This window comes from Psammomys obesus, unplaced genomic scaffold, assembly GCF_907164565.1.
Source record: "Psammomys obesus unplaced genomic scaffold, mPsaObe1.curated_primary_1811, whole genome shotgun sequence".
NCBI classification, from domain to species: domain Eukaryota; kingdom Metazoa; phylum Chordata; class Mammalia; order Rodentia; family Muridae; genus Psammomys; species Psammomys obesus.
Genome location: NW_026591598.1, coordinates 13,759,148 through 13,786,155, shown reverse-complemented (window position 1 = coordinate 13,786,155; position 27,008 = coordinate 13,759,148). Strand labels below are relative to the sequence as shown.

Genomic DNA, 27,008 nt, shown 5'->3' with positions numbered 1-27,008 from the left:
AAAGAAAGAAAGAAAGAAAGAAAGAAAGAAAGAAAGAAAGAAAGAAAGAAAGAAAGAAAAGTAGTTCCAACTTCTTTCAACAGGCTGGAGACCAAGCCTTCAGCCACGCCTTCAACAGACCTTTGGGGAACACTTACTTGGTGGCTTTTGTCTTTGAAGATAATGGGGACTTAGACTCATGAAAGGCTTCTGAGTAAGAACATCAAAAACTGGTTTCAAGCCTCCAACCCCCTTGCATCAGCCTCTTCTTACACTGGCCTGAGGCCCATACGTTGCCTCCCACCTGCTACACCCTTGGGGCCACCCTCTCTCTGTGCCCAGGACATCAAGAGGACTCCAGACAGTGTGGGCACAGACCAACTCAGCAAGGTCATCAGTGAACTGAACGGAAGAAACCTTGAAGGGGTCATGGCCCAGGACGTCGGGAAACTTGCCAGTGTGCCTGCTGGTGGGGCTCTGGCTGCTTCTGCTGCCGATGGCTCCGCAGCTCTCAGAGCTGGCTCTGCCCTGGCTGCAAGCAGAGGCTAAGAAGTCAGATGAGGACATGGCATTCGGCTGGTTTGATGAAATGCCCGCTCCGGTGCAATGAGACCATTATAAAGTCAAAAAAGTAGAGTACCTGACTCCAGTTAATCTTTGAATTCAGACTGACTATCCAGATGGGGGTGTGGTTAGGCTATATGATGGCTGCAGCTCATGGAAGGAAGGGTTAAAGTTGGCTGATAGTGTGTTTTCTTTAATTAAATTTCCTTTACCTGAATGGTTCTTTTGCTCATGTGCACATCTGTGCAACACACACATGCCTGGTGTTCTCAGAGGCCTGAAGAAGACTGCAGTTATGGCTGGATTGTGAGCCAGCGTATTGGTGCTGGGAACTGAACCTAGGTCCTCTAGAGGAGCAGTCAGTGCTCTTAACCACTGCGCCGGCCCTTCTGCCCCTATCTGGCTCATAGTTTTAAGGGATATAGTCCATAGTGGTGAGGAAGGCCTGTTGGTAGGAACGTGAGGTAGCTCGCAACACTGCAGCCACAATCGGGAAGCCAGGCGAGAGAGAGCTGCTGGTACTCAGTCCACAATCCCAGCCCACGGAGAGCTGCCATTACACTTGGAGTAGGTCTTTGCTGGCCCGTGACCCTTTCTGGAAGGATCTCCATGCTCACACCCAGATGTGTACTTCCCTGGTGATTCTATATGTTCAGTTGACAAGATAAACTGTCAGAAGGACTTATCACCTAACAACAAAGAGATGGAGTCCGCTTTCTGCTTTTGGGGAACCGGGAAGATGGCTCAGCAGTTTACAGCACTGCCAAGGCCCCGGGTTCAATTGCCATCACCCACACATCTGTAACTCCAGTTCCAGGAGATCTAGTACCCTTACTGGACTTCTACATGCCCAAACATAATCATATATACAGGCAAAACACTTATATACAGAAAATAAAGCTAAATCTTCAAACAACAACCCCAACTCCTTCATTTTTTGTCTGTTTGAGACAGGGTTTCTCTGTGTAGTTCTGGCTGTTCTGGAACTCTCTTTATAGACCAGGCTGGCCTTGAACTCACAGAGAGGTCCACCTGCCATTGACTCCTGAGTGCTGGGATTAAAGGCATACACCATCACCACCAGGCTAACCCCCTTTTTTTCAGTGCTGGATTGAACCCAGGACCATCTGTATGTTGTTCACTGGGCTGCACTACCAGCCTTTAAAGATGAATTCCATTTCTCATTGCGGGCAGGGGATGGGTCTCTGTGAGAGGTATTTTCTTAAGGAAATTCTTTTTTTTTTTTAATTTATTTTATTTTATGTGCATTAGTGTAAAGGTGTCAGATCCCTTGGAATTGGGGGCATAGACAGTTGTGAGCTGCCATGTGGGTGCTGGGAATTGAACCCTGGGTCCTTTAGAAACTGCAGACAATGCTCTTAACCACTGATCCATCTCTCCAGCCCCGTGAGAGGGATTTTTACCTACTCTTGCGGAGAAAACACAGATTGTTACAGTTTTAACAGTTAAGTATCAGTAGGCTAATGAGGCAGAACACTGGGTGCGCCCTGGGACAGAGAGGGCTGCTCATTTATCTGTCACTCCCAGCCCTGCCTATCTGTGCTCCTCACTCCGCCATGCATCAGAGAAAGACAAATTGTATTTTCCCAGCTCTTGCCCAACTGCCTTCTACTTAGGTTTTGCTGACAAAAAGGTTTGATATGATTTTTTTTTTTAAGGAACTTGATTCCCTTCCTGCTTCTGTATTCTGATGGCATCTTTGGTAGCAGAGATGAATGAGTGTCAGTGCTCTCTCTAGTGACAGTGGCAGCAATGGATCTGGGTGGTGGCTGCTGGAGCAAGAGCAATAGCTTGGAAATATAGAAATCGGTAGTTCCTGTCAACACAAGCCTTAGAGACACTGTGCCTTTAAGCTTTGGTTAACTGCCTTCCTCCTTCACCCCATGGCCATTGTGGTTTCCACAAGTACTAACCTTTGAGTGGTTTTGAAAGAAGCAGCTTAAGGGAGGAAGGAGTCAGGTTGGCTCACAGTTTAAGAAAGTACAGTTCACTACGTCAGGACGGGTTGTCTTACTGTTCTATTGATGCCAAGGGACACCATCACCATGGCAACTCTTTAAAAAGAAAGCATTTCAGAGGTTTCGTCCATTATCGTGACTGGGACCATGGTGGCACGTGGGCAGACGTGTTGCTGGAGAAGTAGCCAAGAGGTCTATATACAGATCCACAGGCAACAAAAAAGAGCTCTGCTGGGCCTGATTTGAGCTTCTGAAACCTCAAAGCCAACCCCCAATGAACCACTTCCTCCAACAAAGCCACACCTCCTATCCTTCTCAAGTAGTTCCATTCCCAGTGGCCTAAGCATTCAAATACGTGAGCCTATGGTAGCCATTTTTCCCTGAACTAAGGTTTCTCTGTGTAGCCTTGGCTGTCCTGGACTCAATTTGTAGACCAGCCTGGATTCAAACTCACAGAAATCTACCTGCCTCAGCTTCCCTGAGTACTGGGGATTACAGGCCTGTGCCACCATGCTCGACTTGGTGACCATTCTTATTCAAACCACGACAATGGTGGTTGGAATTACAGAGGACGTAGTAGCTCTTCATTGTGGCAGTGGAAGCTCTGCCTTGGCTGGTGTGCAAACCTGAAGGCCTGCCTCTCAGTAACTCATTTCCTTCAGTAAGGCCCAAATGAGATTCTCTGGCCCCTCAGAGCAGTTCCACCTGCTGGAGATTTGAGCCTGGGGGGGGACAATTAATATCCAACCTGTAACACTTAATACTCGGGCAGCCATTTCACTATTTCTCTCTACTTTTGGAAGACAGGGTCTCACAAGGTAATCCTGGCTGGTCTTAAAAAAATTTTTTTTTTTTGTTAGAGAAACCTGCTTGTCTCTGTCTTTGGAGTGCTGGGGTCAAAGGCGTGTACTCCCACACCCGGCGGCCTTCCCTCCTTGGGCACCCTAAATTCAGCATCCTAGACTTCCACCATAGGCCTAATGAGACACCTTCCAGGATTGTCTTCCATCCCACTGTCTCCCTGGCTGAGCCACCCCTTGAACTTGACTGCAAATGTCTGAAGGGGAGGAGGGCTGTGAGGAACTTTCCTCTGAGTAGTGTATGGTGATTTGGTAGGTCTGATCCTGAGCCAGTTGTGGTAGTACATGCCTACAACCTCAGCACTCTGAAAGCCGGGGCAGGAGGATTTCCATGAGTTCGAGGCCACAGAACAAGTTAAGTATTGGTTAAATCAGTCATCAGTACCCAGTAAGACTCTGCCTTAGAAAATGAAATATGACGCTGGCTGGAGTTCGATTGCTATTGTGCCTGCCCAGCGTCCGTGAAGCCTTGTGTTTGACCCCTAGCATCACCCCCTAACTGGGTGTGGTGGCAAATCCCACTTCAGAGTGGAGGGAGGAGTCAAGAGGGTCAGAAATTCTAGGTCATCCTCAGCTACATAATGATGAATCTGCACCCAGCCTGGGCAACATGAAACCCTATCATGGGGTTTGTCTAGACCCTAGGTAACTTCACCAGCACTGCTTAACAAACAAACAAATATATATATAAAGTATGTATATGTGTGTGTGTGTGTGTGTGTGTGTGTGTGTATTTTTTTTTTAAGGGATGAGCGAGGTAGTAACACACACACATCTACAATCCCAGCCCCTGGGAGGTGGAAACAGAAAGATCAGGAGCTGAAGGTCATCTTTGGCTACACAGCAAGTTTAAGACCAGCATGCGCTGTATGAGATCTTGTTTGTTTGTTTTTGTTTTTATTATTATTGTTATTTTAAAGGACAACGAAAGAGCAAGGAGTTGTGGCGCACGCCTCTGATCGCAGGACTCAGGGAGGCAGAGGCAGGAGGATCTCTGTGAGTTCCAAGACCCGCCAAGATGATGCAGAGAAACTTTGTCTCAAAAAATAAGAACAAAACAAAAGGAACAATTAAATAATTTTATATCATTCTTGTAATCAGCTTCCTTCTCTCTGTTTAACGATTTATTTTATTTTAAAATCGTGTGTAGGACAGGAAAACGGGTTTGAACACCTGATTGCCTGGAGGCCAGAAGAGGGTTTTGGATCATCCCCCTGCTGTGGAAGAACAGTCCAAGCCCTTAACTGCTCCAGCTGCCTTTTCTCTCTTCATAGTATTTCTGAAGCCTTTTACCTTTTTTTTTTTTTTTGGAGTCAGGGTTTCTTTGTGCAGCCTTGGCTGTCCTGGACTCACTTTGTAGACCAGGCTGGCCTCGAACTCACACAGATCCTTCTGCTTCTGCCTCCTGAGTGCTGGGATTAAAAGCATGAGCCGCCATGTCTTTAAAGGGTCTTAGTAACAGTAGTATTTGCTTAGTTTAGGTGGTACTTTTACTTTATTATTATTTTTTGTAGACCAAGCTGGCCTTGAATTTACAGATTCATCTGCCTCTGTCTCCCAGGTGCTGGGATTAAAGGTGTGTTCCCTGTCTGCCTTTTGGTGACTCTTTAAAACTTACTGTGACTGGTTTTCGTTTAATACCTTTCCTTAATGAGGAGGGCTGCACTCCTTCACAGCTTTTGATTTGTGTTAAATGGAAGCATTATGCTGAGCCCTCTGGGGAATGCAGTCTAGAGTAACAGCAGGCTGCCTTCCAAAACCAACACGCCAAAGAAAGACGGTTTTTAGTGAAAATGTCCGTTCACCTTGAATATTTGCCTGGTCATGCAGACAGTCTTTGTTTACTTCCCCACAATAAGGTTATTCTTTTATGCCCTCTTTGCTCTTTCCCCCTGTAGCAAATGTCAAGGTCATACCGGCTCTCCTTGCAGGAAATATGAAGATTGTTTATTCTGAGCCAAGTCTGAGTGAACGTGGATTCAAGTTGCCTTGGAAGACCTTCTACCACATAAAGAACTAAACTTCTGTAGGCTTGGAACATAGGGCCAGGCATCTATGGCCTTATACATGGGGGGTGGAGGTCATGAGGTAGGAGGCTACAGGAAGACAGAGAAATCCCTAGCATTTAGGTATTGTCCTTAGCACATTTTAGCTGCAGGCTAAGCCAGGGGGAGACTGGCTAGCTGGCTGCGTTTGTCTATATATTCCAAAAGTCAGATAGAGAAGGTGATGGCAAATGGCTGTTAAAGGGAACAGAAGGGGCTAGAGACGCTGCTAACTTGGTAGAGCCTGTGTTTGTGAAGCCCTGGGTTTGACCCTCAGTACTACATAAACATTTCGTGGTGGTACGTGCCTTTAATCTCAGCACATGGAACAGGGAGGCAGGAAGATCAGACATAGTTACATAGTGAGTTCGAGGCCATCCTGGGCTACATGAAGCCTTATCAAAGCCATCTTATCAGTCCAGGAACATTTAAAATTAGTCGTGTCTATCAAATAAAATATTAAAAAGTAGGTGTTGAGAACCAAAAGGGAATTCACCAGAAAAGTTCTACTCATGTTCCTGTGGGTTCGAGTATAATTACATGGTTTTGGAGGAAGGTCTTCTGAGCACAAGCACCAGCACCTCCATTACAGCGAGCCCTGGAATCCCAGAGCAATTGACCCCATGGGCTTTGAATTAAATTCTGCTAAATCTGTCTCCCAGATCCATTTTCAGCCAACATTTCTCCTGAGTCCAGGTAGTATTACAAAAAAAAGTAAAAATAAATTCTGTTGCCCAAGCCTTGTACTCTAACATGATAGAGGACTAAGTTAGGCCCCATTTTTCTTAAGCACTTACAAGTTGAGGCACCATAATTATGCAACACAATTCCCTGTGACCTGCCAGATGGTGGTGATCTCCCAGCACTTCCTCCTTCCTCCAACTTCTGTCCTCCATTTTCAAAGTAAGTGCTGAAGGAAATGAGCAGGAACAAGCCTGGCTGTGACCTCAAACAAATGACCCGAGATATCAGTTAGGAAACAATGCTAAGACAAAAGTTTATGAAAACAAGCAAACATTTACTCAAACTAAACCCCACAGAGTTAGTCCAGGACTGTCAGAGGCCTGGGCAGGAGTGAGTACTGACCAGCATCTCCTGTCAGGCATAAAGGGCCCATGCACACTGCCAGCAACCTGAGTGATTTCTGTGAATGTGCCTGCCATGATCACTGACACGGATACTTGGCCAGAGGCTGAAGTAGTTTCGAAGGCCTGACTACAGAGGGAGTTCACAAGCTACTTGAATTACTTACCAAAACAAATTAGTCCCCATGAACGGGGAACCTCTCCTGCCCCAAAAAACAAATAACCAAAGCTCTAACTCTCTTCATTAAGGAAATAAAATAGCCACCCCCACCCAGCCAAATGTGAGTGACTGTTGTGGCTGAAAACAGAGTCAAGTTACTGTGAATAACACATTCCACCATGGAGAAGGTTAGATAAACTTGTTGAATGAGACAGGGTCTTATTTGAGGTAGCCCAGGCTGGCCTTGACATTCTGAACCTTCTTGTCTCCAACCCCTGAGTGCTGAGTGAGCCACCAGGCCAGGCCTTACATGAACTTCACATGTTTATAGCTATTTAGGCAAAACCTTTCAAAAGTACACGCTGATAAAGGGCAGTGGGCTGGGCAGGAGCTAGGGTACTACCCAAGGTGATCTTTTACATCACAGAAAAGAAGGCCGGGAGTCTGAGGAGACAGTTTCCTGGGTCCAGTCATCTAAGGAACGAAGTTTCATCTTGCTGGCAGGGTCAAAAATGAGTTCATATTCCCAGGCTCTGGAGCCCAACTCCTATCCTGCTTCTTCAGGATTTCACATTTGTCTGTTAACCAGTAGAGGATGTAAAGAGGGAAGCTGCCGTTATCCGTTATCTAAACTGAGGCACGCAGGTTATAAATGTGCTGCCTGTCTTGACTTAAAGCTTGCTCTCTCCTTTGTTCCCTTATCATTCTAAATTCTAGGCCAAGGTCCAAGAGAGGATATGACTGCAAACTAGGGACCTGAAACCTGGTAACCTGGAAAGGCCTACTCCCCCAAGTTTACTTCCTTGCTCAACCCCTTGTGTCAAAATATGATTGATCAGTACAACAGCCCACCCCGCCCCTGTTCCCATCTTTTAAAAATGTTATATAATCTCCCTTTGGGGACACATTCAGATCCTGAACTGGCCATCTCCCTGCTCTCACAGAACATAAAGCTTGCATTTTAAGCTTCTGTCTCTGAAGTGAGTTTTCTCAGCTTCCACCCGAACCCAACAGAATTAACATAGAATATATAGTATACTGGGGTCATCAAGTTGGGGGGCTACAGCAAGGTGGGGACTCCTGTGTGGGGTTTTGGGGGTTGTCCCTTTAACATTCTTAGCTTCGGGATGGGTGGAGAGTGGGCGTGTCAACCTTAGCTACGCATGCCAAAACAGAACAAGGTCACATCCAGAGGTAGAGAGTAAAGGGCTATTTAAAGAACTTGAAAATAGTCCAAGATCATTTTGGCAGTCAACAGTTGCGTTCCATCCCTCCAACACTCAACCACAACATTCTGCTCAGCCAAGTTCACGCAGTCCACAGGATCTGTAGGTGCCAGGCTTTCAGAGGACGTTGGTCTTCGGAGGAAATAGTGCTCTGTAGTTTCAGCTTTGGGTGGGGTTGGTGTGTGTGTGTGTGTGTGGAGAATGATCCAGAATTAAGACAAATTGAATCTAGAAATTGAATGTAGTGCAAAGTTCCATGCCACAGTGAGGCTGCTCTAGATTCCACCACCACATAGCCGATGAAGCAGTATCTACATTTATTAATTGATTCCACTGACAAGCATTTGTCGAGGGACCTATTGTACCCTGGAGTTGCAGAGGCGAGTAGCATGGCCTTTCTTGTCCATGGCTTTTCTTCCGTGCTGACCCCGGGTGAGGATAAGTATATACTTAACTGATCCCCCTAGCCCTTGCTGACCCATTCCTGGTGGCCTGAGTCATCACCTTTGTGTGTCGTGTCCCCATCACTGTGTTCTACAGCCAATGGAGTTCTGGGGACCAAACAGTTATCTGTAGTCACTTCACCTTGATGAGAACATCTTCCAAAGCACGGCTAGCTTAGGACAGGATGAACTTCTTCCAGAACGTCCTGCCTATCAGCATGGTGCCAGGATAGAGTCTTTAGAAACTTTGTGGCCAACTGAACCTGTGATTCCTCACAGGTCTTCCATCTTGGTTTAACCTTCAAAACACAGGCCTTACTGTTCTTTGTTCTCCGCATTCTCCTGTGTTGTCTCATCCGGTTGCTTGGCTGCTTCTGCGCTTGCTGGTTTTCTTTCTTTTCTTTTTTTTTCTTCCTTCCTTCCTTCCTTCCTTCCTTCCTTCCTTCCTTCCTTCCTTCCTTTCTTTCTTTCTTTCTATCTATCTTTCTTTCTTTCTTTCTTTCTGTTTGCTTGTTTGTTTTTTGTTTTTTTTTTTTTTTGACACAGGGTCTCTCTGTGTAGCTTTGGATTCACTTTGTAGATCAGGCTGGCCTTGAACCGGAGGGAGATCCACCTGCCCCTGCCTCTCTGAGGGCTGGAATCACAGGTGTGTGTGCTGCTGTGCAGTCCCCTCTTCGTATCTCAAATTGTACATCCAGGAATCTCACCATGATCACTCCTACAGCCATCTTTTTGTTGTTGTTGTTTTGAGACAGGGTTTGTCTGTTTTAGCCTTGGCTATCCTGGAACTCACTCTGAAGACCAGAACTCACAGAGATCTGCCTGCCTCTGCCTCCCTGAGTGCTGGGATTAAAGGCGTGTGTCACCAGGCCTGGCTCTATAATAATTCTTTAGGATGATTAGAGATGCTAGCACCTACCCCCACTGAGCTGTTTCCTCCCTCTCTCTGCACTTTTTCCAGATTGAGTTCCTTACCTGCCTAACAAATCCTGGCCACCTCTTTGCTGATTGTCCGTCCTTAGCCGCTCAGATGTTCCTGGATGCTGGCAGTGTTTGGTGCTATTACAAGGTTATGGTCCACCTCTCAGCTGGGTCCTTGGTGTATCTGGTATGTCCGTTTTTACTACTGTAACAGAATACCTGACAGAAATGCAGAAGGAAAGGTTTATTTTGGCTTATTGTTTCAGAGGTTCCAACCTACGGTCAGCCGGCTTCACTGCTTTCAGACCTGGAACTTGATATAACCGTGGTAGAAGGACGTGGTGTAAGACCTGGGGTCTCACAGCTCAGGAGTTTAAGATCTCGCCCTTCCCAGAAACTCCCCCAGACCAAGACTTGTTGCAAAAGCAAGAGGTTTATTAACCATTGCACAATGGGGTCACCCCTGCTGGTCAGCAAAGAGTGGCACCCGGAGACAAAGGCCTTTAGGTTTTTACAAGAAAAATTGCGGGAGATTTGAAGTTGCAATCTTGGCAATTTAGGATTGGATGAGGAAGCTATAAAGTAAGATAATTGGTTAGTCTTAGGTGCTCAAGCTTGGCCAGTCCTGCCAAGTGTGGATGCAGCTGCAATTTAAGGTGGGGGTGGTTAGCTCATCCTTGAAGATTAGGGGCTGCGGACTTTTGGCTGGAGGTCAAAAGCTACTCAGAAGAAGTCTGGGTTTGTTGCTAAGAAATGCTATCTCAAAGACAGGAGTTTTTCTTTTTGCTGAGTGAAGGTCATTACTTGCTTGCGTTTTTTTCTATCTGTCCTCATAGATAGGGTCACATTTTTCCATTCTCTGGAAAGGTACTAAGAGGCTTTAGCTTAACCTGAACCTAAAACTCAAAACTATAGGCTTTAGAAGACATACAGGTTACAAAGTTAGTCTAACCCTTTCAGTGGTAGAGGAAGGAAACTTGCCTCATGGCAGCCAGGAAGTCCAGAGCCATCAAGGGACTGCAGACAAGACCTATCTATACTCAAGGCCATGTTCCTAGGGAGCCCAGCTCCTCCGCCGGTTAGGTCTGTCTCCTAATAGTCCATGAAGCTAAGACATTAGATTGACTGGTTGATAAAACCAGGATCCATCAGACTTTGCAAAGCCTAACAGTGGCAGCCAAGCCTTCCACACAATGGCCTTTTAGGAATATTTTTACATTCAAATTATAATGGAACACGTAGGAAACTGTATGGTTTTCCAGTCAGCTCCTTCTCTCATTTTATACACACACACACACACACACACACACACACACACACACACATACACACACACATAGTATATATATTTGAATTTTTATTTACTCTTTGAAAATTTCACACATATATACAATATATATTGTTCATGTCTTCTAATTTTTCCTTCAAACTGCCCCCAAGAATTCCCGTCTCTCTCATTTCTCTTCCAACTCCCTATCTTCCTTTTTATACTTATTTATTTAGTCTCCAGACTCTGGTTAAGGCTACTGATATGTGCATATGTGTGGGGTCCTCTGCCCAGGCATGGGAACTTGCCAAGCCCTAAAGAAAACTACCAATCCTCCAGAAGCTGCCAATTGCCAATGGCTCCTCAGCTGGGTGGGGCCTCCGGAGCCCCTCTCCATTCCATGCTTGATCTTGTCCAGATGCCTTGAACTCCTGTCTGCCAGGGCCCCATCATCTCTGGAGGACAGCGTTTCACCCTTCCTTCTCCTGCTCTTTCATTCGCTCTGCACCCTCAGATGTTCTCTTGAGCCTTGAAGGGTGAGTTTTCCTCCTCCTCTTTCCCCCCTCCCCCTCTTCTTTTTAAGATGGAGTCTGAATGGGTAGCTCAGGCAGCTTTGGGACCCGTGATCCTCCTGCCTCAGCCTCCCAAGTGCTGTGATTTACAGGTGTCAACTAGCATGCTCAGCTTCAATGTATGTTTCTGTCTGTTTTTAAGATCTATTCTTATTTTGAGGCTGGAGAGATGGCTCAGAGGTTAAGAGCACTGGCTGCTCTTCCAGAGAACCTGAGTTTAAATTCCCAGCACCCACATGGCAGCTCACACCTGTCTTTAACTCCAGTTCCAGGCCTTTCTGACACCCCCCCACAGATATACATGCAAGCAAAACACCAATGAACCTTAAATAAAAATAAATTTTAAGCCGGGAGTGGTGGCACACGCCTTTAATCCCAGCGCTCAGGGAGGCAGAGGCAGGTGGATCCATGTGAGTTCCAGACCAGGCTGGTCTTCAAAGTTTACACAGAGAAACCCTGTCTCAAAAAAAAATTTTTTTTAAAGATTTATTTTTATTTTTAAGAATTATGTCGGGGCTGGTGAGATGGCTTAGTGAGTGCTTTGCCACAACAGCTTAGAGTTCAATCTGTAGAACCCATGTGAAGACAGAAGAGAACCAACTCCACAAAGGTGTCTTCTGGCATCCACGTTTCGCTTTGCGTCCCCCAAGACAACACAATAACAGTACATTAGTTTGACAAATTGTGTTTATGTGTGTATCTGTGTATGGAAACATGCATATGAGTGATACACAGAGGCCAGAAATGGGTGCCAGGGTCCCTAAAACTTTTTGATGTGTGTGCTCTTCAAAGGACTGGATATTATTATTACTACTACTGTTCTTTTTTTTTTTTTTTTTTCTTTTTACCTTTTATTTTTTGGCTGTCCTGGAATTGTTTTGTAGCTCAGGCTGGCCTCCAACTAATGGAGATCCACCTGTCCCTGCCCCCCCGAGCGCTGGGATTATAAGCATGAGCCACTCTTTGCCTGGCAAAGGACTAGATTTATGTACTCTCTTCCCCACCCCCATCTCTCTCTCTCTTTTCTTTTTTTAAAATTATTTTTATTAATTACAGCTTATTCACTTTGTATCCCCCCCCCCCCCCGTAGCTCCCTCCCTCCTCCCCGATTTATGTACTCTTACAAAAAGGGATCTATTTGAGCCTGGCATGGTGGTGCACACCTTTAATCCCAGCACTGGAAAGGAAGAGGCAGGGGGATCTCTGTGAGTTCAGTGAGTTCGAGGCCAGCCTGGTCTACAAAGAGAGTTCCAGGACAACCAGGGCTTTTACACAAAGAAATTAATTTTATGTGGATGGGTGTTTTACCTGCATGAATGTATGCACATCTCACAAATTCAGTTCTCAGGAAGGCAGTAGAGGGCACTGGATCCTCTGGGCCTGAAGTTATGGACGGTGGTGAGCTACCATGTGGATTCTGGGAAACAAATCCAGGTCCTCTGCAAGAGCAGCAAGTGCTTTTAACTTGTGGAGCCTTCTCTCCAGCCCCCGGTGTAGGAACCTTAAGAAAATACAATGTGTGCTCGCTTCGGCAGCACATATGCTAAAATTGGAAGGATACAGAGAAGATTAGCATGGCCCCTGCGCAAGGATGACACGCAAATTCGTGAAGCGTTCCATATTTAAAAAAAAGAAAAGAAAAGAAAATACAATGTGAACCATAACAAGGTCTCTGTGATGTCTAACCAGAAACTGCATTTGCCCCTATCCCAATGCTTCCAGTTCTTGGAGGGGAAAATGTGAACTCCTGGAGTGATAGATGCTAATTATCAGTCACCTCCTGTTTGTGCTGTCTGCTTGGATTCTTTGGGCTGCAGACAGTTGCTTTCAGCCTTTCTAACTTGCTTGGATTAATCACGATGCTGCCAACTGTTAGGTAGGGTCTCTCCTGGCCTGTATCCCCCTAACATAGCAAGTCCTCCTCAAACAAATAAAAAATACAAGACTATCAGAGGAGTTTCTTAAGACGGTAATATGACCTAAACCACACCAGCAGGAGAGACTACAGTTTTCACAGGGACATCACCACAGAAAATGGCAACCTAAAGGACCGGTAAGACCTGAATACTTCTTATGCCCTGGCTTGAACAAAGAGAGGCGTTTGTGGGAATTTCACTCCTCTCCTGCTTTGGGGAAGAAGCAGGAAGTTACTGCTAACAGTGGTGAACGCCTTTGGTCCCAGCACTGTGGAGGCAGAGGCAGGCAGATCTCTGTGAGTTCAAGGCTGGCCTGGACTACAGACCTAATTTCAAGATAGTCAAGGCTATGTAAGGAAACCTTGTCTCGAAAAGTAAAAAAAAAAAAAAAAAAAAAGAGAGAAAATTTTTTATTTTTTAATTTTATATGTAGGGGGCTTTGCCCACATATATGTCTGTGCACCATGTGCAAGCAGTGGCCTAAGAGGCCAGAAGAGGGCATCAGAGCCCCTGGAATGAGTGGCGCACCACTGTTATACAACATGTGGGTGCTGGGAATTGAACCAGGGTCCTCTTGAAGAGCAGCCAACGCTCTTAACCACTGAGCCAACTCTTTAGCTTCTTTTTTTCTTTCTTTCTTCCTTCCTCCTCCTCCTCCTCTTCCTTCAGTTTTCAGTCTCGAGGCAAGGGCTCGTGAACCCCACACTTGCTTCAAATTCTTCTTTTAGCTAGGAAGTACCTCGTAGTCCTGACCCTTCTGACTCCGCCTCCCAAATGCTGTGATTACGGGCGTCAGCCAGCTCCTCCATCTGGTTTATGTGACGCATGAGGTGAGCCCCAGGCTTCATGCATGCTAGGCAAGCGCTCTACGCACTGAGTAACATCACCAGCCTTCAAACCATTTTTTAAATGATTTTGTATCCAAAATCACCCTTGCGTTCTGTAATAGGTGAGACTTCAAGCAGTCTGGCTGAGTGCAGGCAAGCGCTTAGCAACCGGGATGGGGTGGGGAGGGATGGACATCCGTAGCCTCTTCCGGGTAATCTCACGCTCGCTCCGCGTGTCCAGCCACTGCACAGAGCACATGCGCAGGCCCAGTCCAGCACGCCGCTCCACTTGGCACAGAACGTACGTGCTGCAGGTCAGCGTGTCCTGGCTGAAAGTTCTCTGCCCTCTCTCTGGAAGGATGGCTGTGTTGGAGGCTCAGGCCTCTCGTAGCTGTTGCCAGGACCTGTCAAACTCTGGAAGAACAAGGAAGCAAATGGTTATAAATAAGATCAAAGCATCCCAAAGGAACGGCGTGCTGAAAATGCAAGACAGAAACTTCATCTAAATAGGGAGTGCTGTTGGTTATCGTATGTGGAAACCCAAATCAGCAATGATGTCTACAGAGACAAGTTAATGAAACAGAAACACGACATCTCAAAGCCTTTCCCAGGACCAGCCAAATGGTCACCTAAAAATAAAGGCACAGATTTTTGGATTTGTATCAACAAAACCAAGTTTTCTTTCTTTGGTAGCTATCCCCCCTTCTTAGTTTCAGTTGCGTTTTTATTTTTAGCATTACTCATAGAACACTCTGAATGTGCAGGCCTCTTACCAAATGAGTATTCAGAGAACATAGGTGGGAGGGCAGGAAAAGACAAGCTCAGTCAGTTCTGGGCTCGACTACTTACTGTGGTGAGACTGAAGGCCAGGTTCCAAACTGCTCCTTTCTGCCTCAGTTTCTCCACGCTTTCTCTCTCTCTCTCTCTCTCTCTCTCTCTCTCTCTCTCTCTCTCTCTCGCTCTGTGTGTGTGCCTATGATAAAACACCCTGACAAAAGCAATTTAAGGGAGAAAGGCTTTATTTGGCTTACAATTCCACTACAGTTTATCATTGTAGGGAAACAAGGCAGCAGGAACAGGAGGGAACCAGTCATATCACATCCTCAGCTTAGAGCAAAGAACAACGAATTAATGAGTGCTTGGCAGTGCTCAGCTAGCTCTCTCCATTCATAAAGTCCAGAGGCCCCGGCCTGGGGAATGTGCTACCCACAGGGGGCAGATCTTCCCAGCTCAGTGAGCATATTAAAGACAATCCAACCCAGACAGGTTCACAAAGCCAAGCTAAATACTCCCTCATCGGGAGCCTACTCCCAAGTGATTCTGTACTGTGTCAACAATAAAAACTAACCACGGTGTGTGTGCATGTATCTGTGTGGGTTCCTGTGTGTGTAAGCCTGTGCACGTGTACACGGGAAAGCCACAGGTCCACGTTGGGTATTGTTTCTCAGGAGCCATCCACCTTGTTTCCAGAGATAGCTTCTCTCACTGGGACCCAGGGCTAACGAATCAGACTAGAATGGCTTGCTACTGAGTCCCAGGGGTTCACCCGTCTTCACCTCTGGCACTGAGATTACGACGACAGTGGGAGATTGTCATGCCCTTGGCTTTTTAAACGAGGGTTCTAGAATCAAACTCAGGCACTCATGCTTCAGTAAGAAAGCACTTTCCCATCTGAGTGATGGCCCATGTCGCCAGCTCCGCCGTTTCTTTAAGATTTATTTATTTATTATGTCCACAATGCTTTGTCTGCATGTACACCTGCACGTCAGAAGAGGGCATTAGAGATGGGTGTGAGCTACCATGTGGTTGCTGGGATTTGAACTCTGGACCTCTGGAAGAGCAGGCTCTCCAGCCCACTCTACCGTTTCTTGAGAGAGCTCACTATGTAGCTCAGGCTTCCCTCCAACTTATCAAACAGGAGTTTTTCCACCCCCTCCCTACGCTGGGACTACAGGTATAAGTCACAAGACCTTGTTGTTTTGTTTGGTTGGTTTTGTTTTTTTCCTACCTTTGCAAGACCTTGCATCTCTTAATGAAAAAAAAAAAAAATCTCAGTGTCTTAACAAGTATTGAGAGATAGAGAAATCTCTGTGTGTATGAAATCTCTGATTTATTTCACCGTCACTCTGCACCCAGGGACCAGGCAGAATGTCATAAAAGTTTGTGGGGATGGAATCCAGGGCGTTGTGTATAGTAGGCAGGTGCTCTGTCAGTCCGCATCTTCAGTCCCCTGGAAGTCACTCTTGGATGGGAGCAAAGTGCTAAGGAGTGACAGGAGGGGTTCTGCTGATGGTCAGCCATGAGCTGGTGCTAGGGCAGAAGCGAAGCTGCCTCCATAACTCACAACCCCTTTTTCATCCTTTATATTAATCACACAGGTAGAATCATTCTCATCCTCTCCATGAGGAAACCGATGAGGGTCAGAGAGACCCAGGCATTCACACGGGGATGCTCCCCGTGTGCCTACTGTGTGCTGGATGCTGTTCTAGGTGGCAGAGAGGCATGGAATGGACAAAAAAAATCCCAGCCTGTGGCTGATAGCACACAAAAAGGAAACAAAATACAGAGGATCTCTGGAGTGTCTTGGTTTACTTTCTCTTGCTATGGTAAACACTAAGACCAAATGCAACCTGGGGAGTGAAGGGGGTATTTGGCTCAAAGAGCAAGATTACCTCGAGGTCACCACTCATGACTGAAGAAAGTCAGGGCAGGAACTGAAGTAGAGGCCCTGGCGAAGGAGTGCCGCTTGCTGGCTTTCCCAGCTACCTTTCTTACACACGCAGGACACACCCCCCCCCCCCCCCCCCCCCCCCCTTCCTCCCCCCCCCCGCCCCCCCCCCCCCCCCCCCCCCCCGACAGCGCTGGGTCCTCCCGTGTCAGCCATCAATCAAGAATACATCCCATCCACTTGCCCACAGGCCAATCTGACCAAAGCGTTTTTTTCTCAGTTGTGGCTCTCTCCCCGCCAGATGATGGCAGCTTTTGTCCAAAGTAAGCAAACACTAAGCAGCCGACCCAGCTCAGGGTGGAGGGGAAGCTGCGATCTGGCATAAGGTCCTAGGGGAAGGGCTCAGGAAAAGACAGCCTTGGCGCAAAGACTTGGAGGTGGGGAAGTGGGCTCCCGGAAGTGTCCTAGAGGAAGGGGGCTGGAAGGCAGGCGCCGGAGTTTCTGTCCTTCCCTTTCCTCTTCCGGGGATCGGTCTGTGTGCTGTGGATGGCACCCAGGGCCTAGTGCATGCGAAACAAGGGCACCGTCCTTGAGCAGCACAAATCCGGGGCCTGTTGTGTTCAAGAAGCCCTTCCCCCAAAGCCTTTGAGTATGCTTCTGTGCGTTGGCGCGCGCGTGCGCGTCCCTTGGCGCTCGGAGAGAACCCAGCCTTCCACGGACACCTTCCTGAGGCTGAGGCCTCTCACCGGGTGGTTTTCATGGGAAACTGGCAGCTTTTCTAGTCCCCCCACCCTGAGCCCCGCACCACATTCCAGCGGCTTTATTTGTGTGCCTTGGAGCCCTGCCAGGCAGGGCCCAGGACGGGTTGCCATGGTGATCGCCGCACATTCTCCAGAGACGTTTTTCAAGGATGTTGTCTTCGGGCCTGAAATAGTTCTCACGGGGGGGGGTGGTGGTGAACCCCCACCCCGGTGTGTCGGAACAGAACCCGGAAACCTGATCATTTTCCCAGTCTCTGAATTTGCACCCCGGGATGTGGGTGAGAAAGACTCCACAGCCTCCCCCCAACCCCCATGCGTTAGGACCAGTGCGGCTTTGTTATGTGGAGAGCTTGCTTTTAGTGGTTAACTTTCGAAGTTTGCTTTGAAGAGCTTGCTAAAACCTTTTTTTTTTTTTTTCAATTTTATTTCTTAATTTTATTTTTTATATTATTGGTTCTTTTTTTGTTTGTTTGTTTGGTTTTGTTTTTCGAGACAGGGTTTCTCTGGGTAGCCTTGGCTGTCCTGGAACTTGTTCTGTAGACCAGGCTGGCCTCGAACTCAGAGATCCGCCTGCCTCTGCCTTTGGAGGGCTGGGATCAAAGGGGTGCGCCACCACCACCCAGCCAGATTTTTTTGTTGTTGTTGTTTATGTAATGGTATGTATGTGTGTTGCTCAGGGTGGAACTGTTAGTATTTTGGAACACAACCTGCTCCTGTGATGTCATCATGTGTCGCCAGCCAGACGGCCACACCTGGAAGGCGTGGTTACTTTCCCCCTTAAAGGGCCTACCCCGACACGTGATCGCTCTCTTACACTCTTAAACTCTTACTTTCTCTTTTTCTCTCTCTTACACTCTCTCTCTCTCTGGGCGCCCCTTCCCCTTCCCTTTTCTTTCTCTCTCCCCACCATGTCCTGCTTCCCACTCCCTCCTTATCCTCCTAATAAACTTCTTGCAGAGAATATCGGTTGATACCAGCCTCATTGATTTTTAATAAATAATAACAGGAACTAAGGCCCTATGTGTGCCAGGCAAACACTCTACCGCTGAGCTACATTTCAGTCCAGCCTGCTGTGTAATTTTGTGTGTGTGTGTGTGTACGTGTAACACACATGGGGGGGCATCTGCTGGTGTTTGCTCCGTCACTTCTCTGCCTCATTTCCCCGAGACAGTATCTCTCAGGGGAGCTGGAGCTAGACCGGCAGCCAGCAAGCCCCATGGTTCCTGCACAGCGCTGGAGATCTGAACTCAGGTCCTCATTCTGTGCAGCACGCACTTGTCCTCACTCATCCATTTATTTATTTAAGGGTCTCGTGTAGCACAGGCTGGCCTTGAGCATATCAGCAGACTTCAAACTTCTGGTTCTCCTGCCTCAACCTCCAGAGTGCTGGGATTATTGGTCAAACCACCAAGCCTGGCGATAACAGCAGTTTTAAAAACCAAACATTCGTGCACAGTATCATCCAAAGATGGAGGAAATGGAGGAAGCCCTGAATGAGTAAAGTCCTGAGTGGACTTCAGTGTGTGTTGTTGTCACAGTCACGGCCACCACGTTGAGGATCCCAATGCCTCAGGCCCACGGGAGTGGCCAAGCTTCCTTGGGTGAGGCCACTTTCTTTGGCAAGAGATGGCAAACTTTCTTTGGGATTCCATGTATAAAGGCCAATGATCAGTCTGTGCAGAAACTGCAATTCCAGCTTCCTTTTCCTGCATTTATATACCCTGAGATTGCTCCCCCACAGAGACCTGCTCCTGAGACTAGCCAAGCCCTCCCTCTGGGCTGTGGTTCTGGTTGAGGAGGCAGCCAGCCCTACCTGACCCCACTGGGACCAAAAATGTGCCTGTCTTTTCTTCATTCCCTTGCCTCCCCCAGCCAGGGTTCCAGGATCCAAGCTGTGAGGGTTGAAACACAAAATCCACTAAATTGACACCTACTCGCTGGGGGAATAGTGGCAGGAAATTATGAAAACTCATTATTTTCTGTATTGACGCCGTTATGTTTCCCAAAGAGCAGGTTTAGTAGGTGCAGTAAAGACCCCGGAATTCATTACACGCAGCAGTCTCGGATCTCAGCTGATGTGGCTCAGGAAGCGCTCCTGAGTGCTGTGATGGCAAGTGAAGTTCGTAGTGCCTGTGCTGGGTGTTCGGAACCAGGGCTAAAGTCTCAGGTGTGATGCCGGGTGTGTGTGTGTGTGTGTGTGTGTGTGTGTGTGTGTGTAAGGCTGCCAGAAACACCTTGGGGTCATTTTGTTTGCTTCTGAGTTAATTTACTTGTAGAGGCATCAAAAAAAAAAAAAAAAAAACTTGTACGGTTGCCAGAGTTTTCAAGGCCCCACGTTCAGTTACACAGTCTGTCCTGTGGGGTTATAGCTCAAAGTTTAAGAAGCTGGGTGTTTAGCTGGGCACGGCAGCGGCATGCGCCTTGAATTCCAGTACTCAGCCAGAATTGCAGAATGCAGCCATTGCTCTGTGAGTTCAAAGCCAGCCTGATTTACATAGTGAGTTCCAGGACAGCCGGGGCAATGGTAGAGAAACCCTATTTCTAAAGAAGGAAGGAGGGAGGGAGGGAGGAAGAGAGGAGGAGGCTGTGCATTTAAGGAAACCACGGTGAGACTGGGTGAAAAAAGTCTGGCTGGTGTATCCACTTGTTCTCATTTTTTAAATTATGAGAGCAGATGTTTTGGAATGTCTGCGTGTGGGTGCAGTTGCCCGCAGAGTCCAGAAGAGGGCACCAGATCCCCTGGCGCTATAGTTACCAGCAGCTGTGACCGGCCAGATGTGGGTGCTGGGGACTGAACGCAGGTCTTCTGTCAGAGCAGTACGTACTCTTAACCCCTGGGCCACTTCTTCAGCTCCTTCCCTTAAAAAAAAAAAAAAAAAAAAAAAAAGTGTGTGCTCTGAGTGTGGTACTCACTTGTGGAAGCCAGGAGTGGGCCTCAGAGCCTATGCAGCTGGAGGTGGATGCTGGGATTTGAACTCCCATCTTCGCGACAGAGCAACAAGGGCTCGTAAGCACTAGGTCGCCCCTGGCCCAGCAGTAGTTTCGTAACTGTCTCCTAGCTCCTGTCCCTGGCCTCTCCGCAGCTTGGTGTCCAGGGCGTCACTGTTTGGATCTTTCTAGTGGCCTGCCGTCTGGTGTGACCTCTGCGGCTCAGCGTCTCTCTGCTGGTTGGTGCCCTGGACACATTAGCCGTCCCATGGCTGTCCCCTCTGCCCTCGGCTTCCTCCCCTGGGACATTCTCTTCAAGGCTGACCCTCTCACGTTTCAAGTCTCGGGCCAGAACTTCGCCTCGTCCGAGTTCAGTGTAGACGATATGGCCTGAGACCTCCCGCCTCACACAGGCCGCCTCATCCCCTCACGGTGTGTCACAGACCTCAGAGCCACCAGGGTTCAAAATGATTGTTTCCATTGATTTTTCTTTTTCTTTTTAAACTGTGGCAAAATGTACATAATGTCAAGTTTTAAAGTGTTTTGCAGTGACACCGCTTTCTATTTCTAGAAGATGTTTATCATCCCAAGCAGAAACTCTATACCCATGCAATGAACTTCCCCAGTCCTTCCTTCCCAGAGGCGCAGGCCACCTCAGCTCTATTCTCCGTTTGATTTTGTCTATTTTAGGTCCCTCATTTAAGTAGAATCATATTATGTTTTTTTTTGTTTTGTTTTGTTTTTGTTTTTTCGAGACAGGATTCCTCTGTGAAGCCTTGACTGTCCTGGACTCACTTTGTAGACCAGGCTGGCCTCGAACTCACAACGATCAGCCTGCCTCTACCTTCTTGAGTGACGGGATTAAAGGCGCGTGCCACCTCACCCGGCTTGTGTGTTTTCTTTTGTGTCTGGCTTTTAAGGTTTATCCCTGTCATATAATGTGTTGGAATTTCACTCCTTTTAAAGGCCAATTAAAATGCAATTACATGTATACATATGTATGTATGTATGTATGTGTTTCACATGAGCTACCCATTCATCTGCTGACAGACGCTGGAATTGCTTCCTCTTTCTAGCTGTTGTGAATCATGCAGCTTCCTGTATGTTGGCCTGTGAGCCTGGGCTCGGCTCCCCGCTCACCATTCTGGGTATACTACTAGGTGTGATGGTGAATCTTGACGGTTGGCTGGACGACAGGCTCTAGAGTCGTGTAGCAGACAGAGCTCTGGGTCCCCTGGGACGGAGTGTCTACACTGAGCAGCACTGTTCTGTGGGCCTGCCTCCCTCTGAATAAGAAGGAGAAAGAGCTGGGCACCAGCGCTCTGCTTCCAGGTGGCGCCTACCCGTGGGTGGATTGTGTCCTGGAATTGCAGGCAGAAAGAAGCTTCTTCTTCCTTACGTGGCTACCTACGGTGTTTGTTCATGGCAGAGAGCGGCACTGACACATTGCTGGGCTCAGCTGTCCATGCTGGTTATCTCCCTCCCACGAGAAAATAGCCTTCAGCGCCTGGAACATGGGGAGAGCAGCAGGAGCTTGGGGATCCATTCTTGGAATGAGCTGAGCATACATACATAATACATACATAATACATAATACATACATACATTATACATACATACATACATACATACATACATACATACATAATACATGCATACATACATACATACATTATAACAGTGCCTTCCACATAGTGCCCAGAGGCTTAGGCCAAGTCACCTGAGGCCTAGCAGGAGGCCCCAGGACAGCTGTCATCCCTTGGCGAACCTTCAGCCAAGTTCCTGCAGCCAATAACTGTATTTGAGCCTTCTGCCCCCATTGTCCGCTACCAACAGAGCTCTCTCTCTCTCTCTCTGTCTCCATTCTGCAACTTTCCTGCAATGGGAAGGACACCAGTGTCAGAATGATGGGGACTCTGGTGTGGGAAGGACTTTGAAGTGTCAGTCACGGGGAGGGGACTCTGCATCTGTTTTCTAGTCATTCAGCGTCTAACTGAATCTGGAATTTGGGCCTAAAGGTAGAAATTAGCAAGGCGTGCCATCACGTTGCTGTAATCACTGCACTGGGAAAACTGAGATACCCTGGAGGATCACCTTGTGCTCTGGGCCAGCCTGGGCTACATAGTAAATTCCAGGACAGGCTGGTCTACAACAACAAGATCTGGATGTGGTGGTGTCTACCCATAACCACAGGGTTTGGGTGATGGGAGCATGGGGGCCACGGATCCAGGCTTACCTGGGCTGCCTATTTCACCGGAGGCCAGCTTGAGCTGCAGCGACCTGAGAGCCTGTCTCAGAAGACCAAAGTAGCACTATGATTTTTTAATAACACATAAATGCCCAGTGAGTTCCCAAAAAATGATTAACACAACGGAAGGTGATAGTACCCATGGGCTTTTATGTGAGGTGGAAAGAGAGGTTTGCTACCGGGCTTGAACAAACCCAGCTCTGTGTTTTTGCACTTTCCATGTCTGTTAACTGCTCAGCCTCAGAAGACCACCGAGGGGGGTGCAGAGATGACCCAGCACTTAAGAGCCCTTGGTGCTCTTTCGAAGGACGGCGCTTCTGTTTCCAGCACCCTTGGGTGGCTCACAACCACCTGTACCTTTCCAACGTGGCATCCTCGTCTGGCCTTAGCAGGCACCCGCATCCCTGTGCGAGAACACCCCACGTGAACACACACGAAGGTAAACATAATTGAAAAAGAATTTTTTTTTTTTTTTTTTTTTTGAGAGGGCTTCTCTGTGTAGACTTGGCTGTCCTGGACTCATTTCGTAGACCAAGCTGGCCTCGGACTCACAGAGATCCACTTGCCTCTCCTCCCAAAGAGCTGGGATCACAGGTGTGTGCCACCTTGCTGGGCTTAAATTTTTTTTTTTTCTTAATTAAAATTACCTTCTACCAAATTTAGCCTCTGCTCTCCGGCAAGTCTGTTACCGAAGTGAGCCATGATGACTGGTGCTATCTGATGGACACGAAAGCAATCTGTTAGCTAACTCCCTAATTAGCCACAGTTGAAACTTCCTATTGACATAAACAAAAGACTCAAGTGGCCAACAGCTATACCCAGTTGGAGGGGGAAAATGCAAGGCTATTAATTAGAGCTTGCTACCTTGCCCTCAAGCTGTATGCGCTCTTCAGACTAGCATTGATTATATTTAATTGGCTGTGCATACAGGAATGTACAGGCTTGAGGTTTCTCTGGAACAGATAATTACATTAAAAATAACCTAATTATGTCACAGTTCAGCCGGTCATGAAATAGTTTCCCTAAAGGGGAAGAACATGTTTTGTTCTTTGAGAACCTGGCACAGGGGCTAGGGAAATGGCTTAGTAGATAAAGTGCTTGCTTTGCAAGTCTGAGGAACTGAGTTCATATCTGCAGTACCCATGCAATAAGGCTGGGCATGTGGCTCGAACCTGTAGCCTCAGCATTGGGAAGACAGTGACAGGAGCGTCCCTGGGCTTGCTGGCTGGGGTAGTAGAGGAACTGGTGAGTTCCAGGATCATAAAAGAACCTGTCTCAAAAAAATATGGTGGGATGCAATTGAGAAAGACAACTCCCAACTTGACCTCTGGCTCTCTGCACCCTCACTGGAACATACACACACACACACACACACACACACACACACACACACACACCACACAACATATAAGTAAAGGGTAAAATAAATAAATCTAAAAAATATTTTAAAAGGAGACAGATTAAGCAACTAGCTTAAAAGCCAGAGATTTTACTGTTTAAAGCAACAAAACAAAGTAAAAACCCAGTTAAGATGAGAGGATTCGGGCCGTTTCAAACAGAGGCAGCCCTCCACGAAGCTAGGTGAGTGCCCACAGACTTTTTCATAGCCTTGGCATGTGGCTATGCTTCCCGCTTCCGTTTCCAACGATGACCCAACTGTGATGGATGCCAGGAGGCACATCAGCTAAAAGGATTGTCTACTGCTTTTTCAGGAAAAGCCACTCTTGGGGGTGCTGGGCAAGCCCCCGGACCGTCAGAGCCTCCTCAGTGGCCAGAGAAGTGTTTCTGGTAGAGCATTTGCTAGTTACAGCTACGACAATTGGAAAACAACAGACTCTGTAAGGCACAAGAGAGGGAGCCTGCACTCGCCGGCCCAAATGCAAGACCCCAGACCAGCGGTTCTCAGCTGTGGGCCCAGATCCCCATGGGGGTCACAGATCAGATCTCCTGCACATCAGATATTTACCTTATGACTTGTAACAGTAGCAGAATTACAGTTACGAAGTAGTAATAAAATAATTGTATGCTTGGCGGTGGCCACAACAGAAGAAACTGGATTAAGGGTCACAGCATTAGGAAGGTTGAGAAGCATTGCCTTCAAATAATTGCTTGATATAAGTCATGTGACACCAGATGAAAAGCCTGCTGAGGGTTCCTTCCCCCTGGGTGTTCCTTAAGTTCACTACGAAAAAAAAAAAAAAGTCAAACATACAAAACTAGAGAAAATCCCAGACTTTAAGAATCAGAACCAGGGGGCTGGAGGGATGGCTCAGAGGTTAAGAGCACTGCTTGCTCTTCCAGAGGTCCTGAGTTCAATTCCCGGCAACCACATGATGGCTCACAACCGTCTATAATGAGATCTGGTGCCCTCTTCTGGCGTTCATGTGTGCATGCAGGCACATAATAAAATAAACAAAAAAAGAATCAGAGCTATGTGGAACAGTGGTGGTGCAAGCCTTTAGTCCCAGCACTCGGGAGGCAGAGGCAGGCAGTTCTCTGAGTTCAAGATCAGCCTGGTCTACAGAGCAAGTTCCAGGATATCCAGGGCTACACAGTGAAACCCTGCCCCCCCCCAAAAAAAAATCACTAATACACACACACACACACACACACACACACACACACACACAAGTATATATATACATATATACAAAAAGTAGATATGTCTATACTTTTTGAGACAGGGTCTGTTCTCTGTAACCTGGCTTGGGACTCACTATGTAGCTCACATAGTCCTTACAAAGCAATCCTCCTGCCTCAGCCTCCCTGGTGCTGGGATTACTGATGTGGGTCACCACATCCCACCAAGAAATATCACTATCTTACCATCTTTCTCATTTCTCTCCTCCTACTTCAAAAAACATCAGATCACTGAAAGCAAAACCCCAAAAAGGCTCCTTTTCTCATGGACAGTCCTCTTTGGGAATGACACGGCTTTGAGTTTCTTTTTCTGTAGGTTGGCTAGCACAGGATGTGTCATTGGAAAAGGCCCCTTGGGGGCTAGTGGGTTTCTGGGAGGCTCAGGGAGGCAGGGCAAATTCCTTACTGACTATGTAATTTGTTTTGCTGGGTACCCAAGGCCTTCCTTTGCTTCCAACTTCCACTGTTATGTTTTCTCAAACTCTGAAAATCAAACACCTGGCTTCCCCTGGCTGGAGACATCTGAGGAACGTTGCTCTAGAAACAATTTTTGGTGTGAAAATGTCACTGATGTTGCTTAAAGCTATTTGGAATTTTTAGAAGTTTGGGTGGGGGAAGTTGGGTATTGAAGGTACTCTCCTGAGGCCTCTGCAGCGGCTTATGCTAATTATTACACAGGCCTGCTTCCTGTCAGTCTCCTGTACCTGGTGTTCTTCCTGTCAAGTGCTTTGGATGCCTTGGGCCAAGAATTACAGGCTGTTTATTCTGTGAAAGGTGACATAGCTATTGTGGAAAAGAAGAGTGTCTGAGGGGACCCTACCAGCTGGTCTGTGTTTCTTCCAACCTGCCCATCCGGCCTGGGCCTTTGGGAAGACTAACACGTTGGGAGATCGATGTCCCGGGGAATTCTTTGCTGTGTATTGCTGATGGGTTCTGTCATTTAAGACCCAAGGTTCCTTATTTTACTGGGTCCCACACAGGGTGAACTGAGCTATTCCCAGGAGAGGTCAGACAAAGAACGGTAGGAGAGGCTGATGGGAATCTGTAGAGCAAGGTGCTAGGAGGGAGCAGGCAGGAGTCAGGGGCTGCCTGACTTCTTTCCAACTTCTGACAAGTTGGGAAAAGAGAGTCAGGGAAGGCCAGGCTTCCAAGCTGCTAGATATAAGTGAGGTGAGGTGGGGCAGTCTTGCTTCATGGGACTATGGCACACAAGGGCCACTTACCCCAGGGACAGTGAATACAGAAGCTGGAGACAGAAAGGACCTGAGGGATGTCGTTGGCTCATGTCCTTCAGAGGGGCTCTCCCCTCCCTGGGTCCTGTCCCTGTGGTCCCGCAGATCTCCTTAGGACTAAGAGAAAGAGGTCAGGGTGGCAGTGCGAGGTCCCGGGGGCCCTGTGATGGCCAGTGTCGACTTGACGACCTCTAAAATGACCCGGAAGATGGGCCTGCAAGAATGTCTGTAAGGGATTCTCTGAGCTGGGAAGATCGCCCACTGTGGGTGACACCAGTTCCCTAGGCAGGGTCCTGCTGAGCCCTGGCTCACACATCCATACATCCCTCCCTGCTCCTGACTGCAGATGTGACGTGACCAGCCAGCATGCCTTCCCTGCCAGGATGGACGAGTCCCCGGAGATGTGAGGTACACACAGTGAACCTTTTCTCCCCTAAGTTGCCTTTGTCAGGGTTGCAACAACCAGAAAAGAGCCTCAAACAGTTCTCCAGCTTGTGGGAGAGTGGGGTGGGGTGAGGGGTGACGGGATGGTGGTGGCGGCAGGGAACGGTTTGGGTTTGCTGTTCAGTCTATAAGGCTAAAAGTTGTCACTGCATTCTAACAAGTAACAGACCTCTGTCTTAGGCCCATCTGTCAGAGAAGTTGAGGTCACAGGGCATTTTGCTATCTGTAATGGTGGAGAGACAG

General features: G+C 47.6%; 1 non-coding gene across 1 annotated transcript; it reads left to right on the top strand.

Annotated features, from left to right (window-relative positions):
* Positions 1–12,620: 12,620 nt before the first annotated feature.
* Positions 12,621–12,727, top strand: LOC129680007 (U6 spliceosomal RNA). Its single transcript, XR_008720606.1, has one exon. It is a non-coding gene; the product is annotated as a U6 spliceosomal RNA (small nuclear RNA).
* Positions 12,728–27,008: the final 14,281 nt, after the last annotated feature.